We start from the raw sequence: 6708 nt of genomic DNA, 5'->3' as shown, positions 1-6708 counted from the left end.
TGCTTCTGTCAATTGTTCCAGAAAGCAATGCACTCATCAGGCATGGTCTGTAGATGGTCTCTGCCAATTTTGGTGAGGATCCGCTGAAATTTGTGACCTGCAAAAATGTGTACGTGTTTTTGATTAAATCCAATATGGCGGCCGAATCAATTACGATGACATCACAAGTCGTCTTGGGTCGGCCTAAGGACCTCCAACAGTATTACCAGACACCACTAGTGTGTTTTAATTCTAAGCACAACAGCAGCTACAGGCCAAAAGGCATGTTTCTTAATTACAGCGCCCCCTAGAGGTCAAAGGTCACCAGATTTCTTGAGCGTCCCCCTGATTGGGTCCTGAGTCCATGGACTAAGTTTGGTTATGATAGATGAATGTGTTGCTGAGATATGAGCTCACTTCCTGTTTGGCGGCTTCGCCGCAAATTTCGATTGGCTGTTATGCGCGAACGGTTTTAGTTCCGAAGACGAAAAAGAATAACTTTTGTGCGGCTTGGTCTGAAGAGCATGTGTGTCAAGTTTGGTGACGATCGGACAAAATTTGTGACCTGTGAAGTTTTAGTTTCACTTTCACTAAAATCCAATATGGCGGAAAATCCATCATGGCGGAAAATGACGTCATAGGGTGCGTTGAACTCGGCTTGGTCCAAGGATTCCAACGATACCTCATTTTTGACAATCGGGTCAACAGGTCAGAAGTTACGTGCGTGAACGCAAGTCCAACTTTGGCCTGTTGGTGGCGCTAGAGCGCTCAAGGTGCCGGTATGAAACTTGGTGAAATTAATTATGGGACTATCCCTAATCAGTGTGCCAAATTTCACAACTTTTCACCAGACGGTTCTATGGGCTGCCATTGACTTCAATGGCGGAATAATAATAATAATAATAATAATAAGAACAAATAGAAACACAATGGGTGCCTTCGCAGCTTCGCTGCTTGGCCCCCAATAATAAGAAAACATAGAAACACAATGGGGCTTCGCAGCTTCGCTGCTTGGCCCCCAATAAGAAAAGATAGAAACACAATGGGTGCCTTCGCAGCTTCGCTGCTTGGCCCCCAAAAAATAGAAACACAATGGGTGCCTTCGCAGCTTCGCTGCTTGGCCCCCAAATATAACCGCAAGCGGTGATTTACGGGGTCCGAGCAAAACAAACATGAGGTAGCATAGCTTTTTAGTTTTACATATGCTTTGATTGTTTGGGCCCAATTGTTCAAAAGAAACGTGATCGGATTTCGGTTATCGGATTTCAGTTACCGGATTTCGGCTATCGGATTGGATCAAATCTTGAAAATGGCTTGTTCAAAGGGATCCTGAAATTGGATTAGATCACATAATCTATTCTTGGTTTTGATCTGGATAAAACCTTCACTTTGTGTTGTTCAAAACTTTTGAGTTGGATTGGAATAAATTTGATGCATAAAATTAGGATTACCCTGTGCTGTAACGTTATAGTGTGCTAACCTCCACAACCTAATAGTATTCTAACAATACCCTATTCTAGTGTGCTAACCTCCACAACCCAACAGTATTCTAACTGTAGTATTCTAGTGCGCTAATCTCCACAACTCAATAGTATTCTAACAATACTCTATTCTACAGGACTATGCATTTGTCATGGATAAGATGAAGCGTCTGTTAATGGAAGGCAGTGTTTCCCACAGAATGGAATTGTATTTGTGGTGGTAGGTGAAGGGGGGTGGGGGTGGGTTCTGTGTTGGAGTCAATAAGATGAACCTATAATTATGCAGTTATACTTGCCTTGCACGACAAGTCCTGTCAAGTAGCTGTAACGTTATAGTGTGCTAACCTCCACAACCCCAGTATTCTTAACAGTAATCTATTCTAGTATGCTAACCTCCACAACCCAGCTGAAGGAACTGTAGGGGGCGATGTGGGTCGAGGTAGAGTGAGTGTGTGGCGAGCAGGCAGAGCCTCGGTCAGAAGGCTCAATGGTATGAAGTGATGACACGGAGATGGCAGGTTTCGGTGCAACACAAGTGAACTTTATTTGAGTTTCAATTCATCTGTTCTTTTGTTCTTTACTTGTATGTGTGCTGCATCAAAGAGGAAACAAACAGAAAATGGAGTAATCCGTGAAATGGGGTAAATCAGTACAGATCCCAACTCGCAAACAAACCAATTGACATTTGAACAATAAACTGAAATCATATGGCTATATAAGGTACAACTAAACAATACTTGACATCCCAAGTCAACCAACATCACCTAATCATCTCTCACATGGGACTCAAACACACCAAACCAACAAACAAAGACCTTAACTTTACACATGATGGCAGAGCTACTCTACAAACTGATAAACATCACAAAAGTCATAGTGAGGGTCATTAAAGTGATGACTTACGTTAACTCAAAGACGCACACAAAGCAGGACACACTGGAGTGCTGGGTTGAGATGAACAAAAGAGTGAACTGAGGGCGAGCAAACAATTTATCCTGGTCTGAGCCCCTGCTCCGGAGCTACAGGGTTTCCCAGCAGGTAAACTGGGTGTGGTTTGGTGACAGAGCCAAACAATCCAGCAATTTCTCCACAGCACCTCCTTACACTGACAGACTTTGGAAAGATTTGCAAAGATTTGGAAAAGATTTTTGAAAGACTACAGTCTCAGACCCTCTCACATCTAAAGACAAGTAGTAGAGTTTTAAGTCACAGACTATGATTTTGCAATGACTAGGGATCTTGCAGGGTCACTATTTACAAGACTGCAACACGATTCCTTTAAATTATTACCCATCGTGCAATAGATAAACAGGAACTGAAAATGATAGCCTACTAAACTCAAAGTCGTATTTTCGTGTTTCTGCAGCATTGTTTCATGCGTGACATCCTTAACCGATACAGAGTTGTTCTGTCAAGTGGAAGAGCCGACTAAATATGTATAAGAAATGACAAATATTATAAGAATAACAAATAATTATAGGCTACAGCTGTGTCGGAGTCAATAAGAAAAACAGCCTATAATTATACAGTTACACTACAAGTCCATATTGACAAGTAGCTGTAATGTAATAGTGTGTTAACCTCCACAACCCAACAGCATTCTATTGTAGTATGCTAACATCCACAACCCAACAGTATTCTAACACTAATGCTTCAAGTGGGATTTGAACTCTCAACCTAAGGATCACCAGTACAAGGCATTATCTCACTGAGCCACTGTCAATCCTACATGTTGGCCAGTCACATTCACATGGTGAAAATGTGTATTGGTAAACACACAACAAGAAAAACTCTAAGCATACATTTGACAATAAAATGAAGGGCTTTCCTAAAAGAGTACACCTGAAAACTTTTTGAAATTCTGGGGCAATAAGACATTTGTAGAGAAGAATACTAATGGATGAAATATAAATATGATAGACTTTATGATGAAGGAAAAATAGTAAACAAAGAAGTTCCCCTGAATGTCATAGAGTGTGAATGTTGATTGGCTGATGTCATTCAGGTGCTGTTCAATGGAATCTTCAATAACCAATAGCATGTGCAGCTTGATCCTGAAGTTCTAATGGGGATTCGTAACACTCAACCTAAGAAACACCAGTACAAGGCATTATCCCACTGAGCCACTAACAATCATACACATTGGGCAGTCACATTCACATGGTGAAAATGTGTGTTGGTAAACACACAAGAAAAACTCCAAGCATACATTTGACAATAAAATGAAGGGCTTTCCTAAAAGAGTACACCCGAAATCTTTTTGAAATTCTGGGGCAATTAGACATTTGTAGAGAAGAACACTAATGGATGAAATATAAATATGATAGACTTAATGATGAAGGAAAAATAATGAACAAAGAAGTTCCCCTAAATGTCAGAGTGTCTCGGCGTTCTGATTCTTGGCAACTAATGACTGTGTATGTTGATTGCCTGATGTCATTCAGGTGCTGTTCAATGGTGTGAATCTTCAGTAACCAATAGCATGTGCAGCTTGATCCTGAAGTTCTAATGGGGATTCGAACACTCAACCTAAGAAACACCAGTACAAGGCATTATCCCACTGAGCCACTAACAATCATACACATTAGGCAGTCACATTCAAATGGTGAAAACGTGTGTTGGTAAACACACAAGAAAAACTCCAAGCATACATTTGACAATAAAATGAAGGGCTTTCCTAAAACAGTACACCTGAAATCTTTTTGAAATTCTGGGGCAATTAGACATTTGTAGAGAAGAACACTAATGGATGAAATATAAATATGATAGACTTAATGATGAAGGAAAAATAATGAACAAAGAAGTTCCCCTAAATGTCAGAGTGTCTCGGCGTTCTGATTCTTGGCAACTAATGACTGTGTATGTTGATTGCCTGATGTCATTCAGGTGCTGTTCAATGGTGTGAATCTTCAGTAACCAATAGCATGTGCAGCTTGATCCTGAAGTTCTAATGGGGATTCGAACACTCAACCTAAGAAACACCAGTACAAGGCATTATCCCACTGAGCCACTAACAATCATACACATTGGGCAGTCACATTCACATGTGAAAATGTGTGTTGGTAAACACACAAGAAAAACTCCAAGCATACATTTGACAATAAAATGAAGGGCTTTCCTAAAAGAGTACACCCGAAATCTTTTTGAAATTCTGGGGCAATTAGACATTTGTAGAGAAGAACACTAATGGATGAAATATAAATATGATAGACTTAATGATGAAGGAAAAATAATGAACAAAGAAGTTCCCCTAAATGTCAGAGTGTCTCGGCGTTCTGATTCTTGGCAACTAATGACTGTGTATGTTGATTGCCTGATGTCATTCAGGTGCTGTTCAATGGTGTGAATCTTCAGTAACCAATAGCATGTGCAGCTTGATCCTGAAGTTCTAATGGGGATTCGAACACTCAACCTAAGAAACACCAGTACAAGGCATTATCCCACTGAGCCACTAACAATCATACACATTGGGCAGTCACATTCACATGTGAAAATGTGTGTTGGTAAACACACAAGAAAAACTCCAAGCATACATTTGACAATAAAATGAAGGGCTTTCCTAAAAGAGTACACCCGAAATCTTTTTGAAATTCTGGGGCAATTAGACATTTGTAGAGAAGAACACTAATGGATGAAATATAAATATGATAGACTTAATGATGAAGGAAAAATAATGAACAAAGAAGTTCCCCTAAATGTCAGAGTGTCTCGGCGTTCTGATTCTTGGCAACTAATGACTGTGTATGTTGATTGCCTGATGTCATTCAGGTGCTGTTCAATGGTGTGAATCTTCAGTAACCAATAGCATGTGCAGCTTGATCCTGAAGTTCTAATGGGGATTCGAACACTCAACCTAAGAAACACCAGTACAAGGCATTATCCCACTGAGCCACTAACAATCATACACATTGGGCAGTCACATTCACATGTGAAAATGTGTGTTGGTAAACACACAAGAAAAACTCCAAGCATACATTTGACAATAAAATGAAGGGCTTTCCTAAAAGAGTACACCCGAAATCTTTTTGAAATTCTGGGGCAATTAGACATTTGTAGAGAAGAACACTAATGGATGAAATATAAATATGATAGACTTAATGATGAAGGAAAAATAATGAACAAAGAAGTTCCCCTAAATGTCGGAGTGTCTCGGCGTTCTGATTCTTGGCAACTAATGACTGTGTATGTTGATTGCCTGATGTCATTCAGGTGCTGTTCAATCTTCAGTAACCAATAGCATGTGCAGCTTGATCCTGAAGTTCTAATGGGGATTCGAACACTCAACCTAAGAAACACCAGTACAAGGCATTATCCCACTGAGCCACTAACAATCATACACATTGGGCAGTCACATTCAAATGGTGAAAATGTGTGTTGGTAAACACACAAGAAAAACTCCAAGCATACATTTGACAATAAAATGAAGGGCTTTCCTAAAAGAGTACACCTGAAATCTTTTTGAAAGTCTGGGGCAATTAGACATTTGTAGAGAAGAACACTAATGGATGAAATATAAATATGATAGACTTAACGATGAAGGAAAAATAATGAACAAAGAAGTTCCCCTAAATGTCAGAGTGTCTCGGCGTTCTGATTCTTGGCAACTAATGACTGTGTATGTTGATTGCCTGATGTCATTCAGGTGCTGTTCAATGGTGTGAATCTTCAATAACCAATAGCATTTGCAGCTTGATCCTGAAGTTCTAATGGGGATTCGAACACTCAACCTAAGAAACACCAGTACAAGGCATTATCCCACTGAGCCACTAACATTCATACACATTGGGCAGTCACATTCACATGTGAAAATGTGTGTTGGTAAACACACAAGAAAAACTCCAAGCATACATTTGACAATAAAATGAAGGGCTTTCCTAAAAGAGTACACCTGAAATCTTTTTGAAATTCTGGGGCAATTAGACATTTGTAGAGAAGAACACTAATGGATGAAATATAAATATGATAGACTTAATGATGAAGGAAAAATAGTGAACAAAGAAGTTCCCCTAAATGTCAGAGTGTCTCGGCATTCTGATTCTTGGCAACTAATGACTGTGTATGTTGATTGCCTGATTTCATTCAGGTGCTGTTCAATGGTGTGAATCTTCAATAACCAATAGTATTCGAGCTAGAGCCTAAAGCACTACCAGGGATTCGAACTCTCAACCTAACAAACATCAGCACTAGGCATTATCCCACTGAGCCACTGACAATCCTACATATTTGGCAGTCACATTCACATGGTGAA

The sequence above is a fragment of the Alosa sapidissima genome, chromosome 1, assembly GCF_018492685.1.
Source record: "Alosa sapidissima isolate fAloSap1 chromosome 1, fAloSap1.pri, whole genome shotgun sequence".
NCBI classification, from domain to species: domain Eukaryota; kingdom Metazoa; phylum Chordata; class Actinopteri; order Clupeiformes; family Clupeidae; genus Alosa; species Alosa sapidissima.
The sequence above is the reverse complement of the archived record's forward strand: the minus strand, read 5'-3'. Positions refer to the sequence as shown.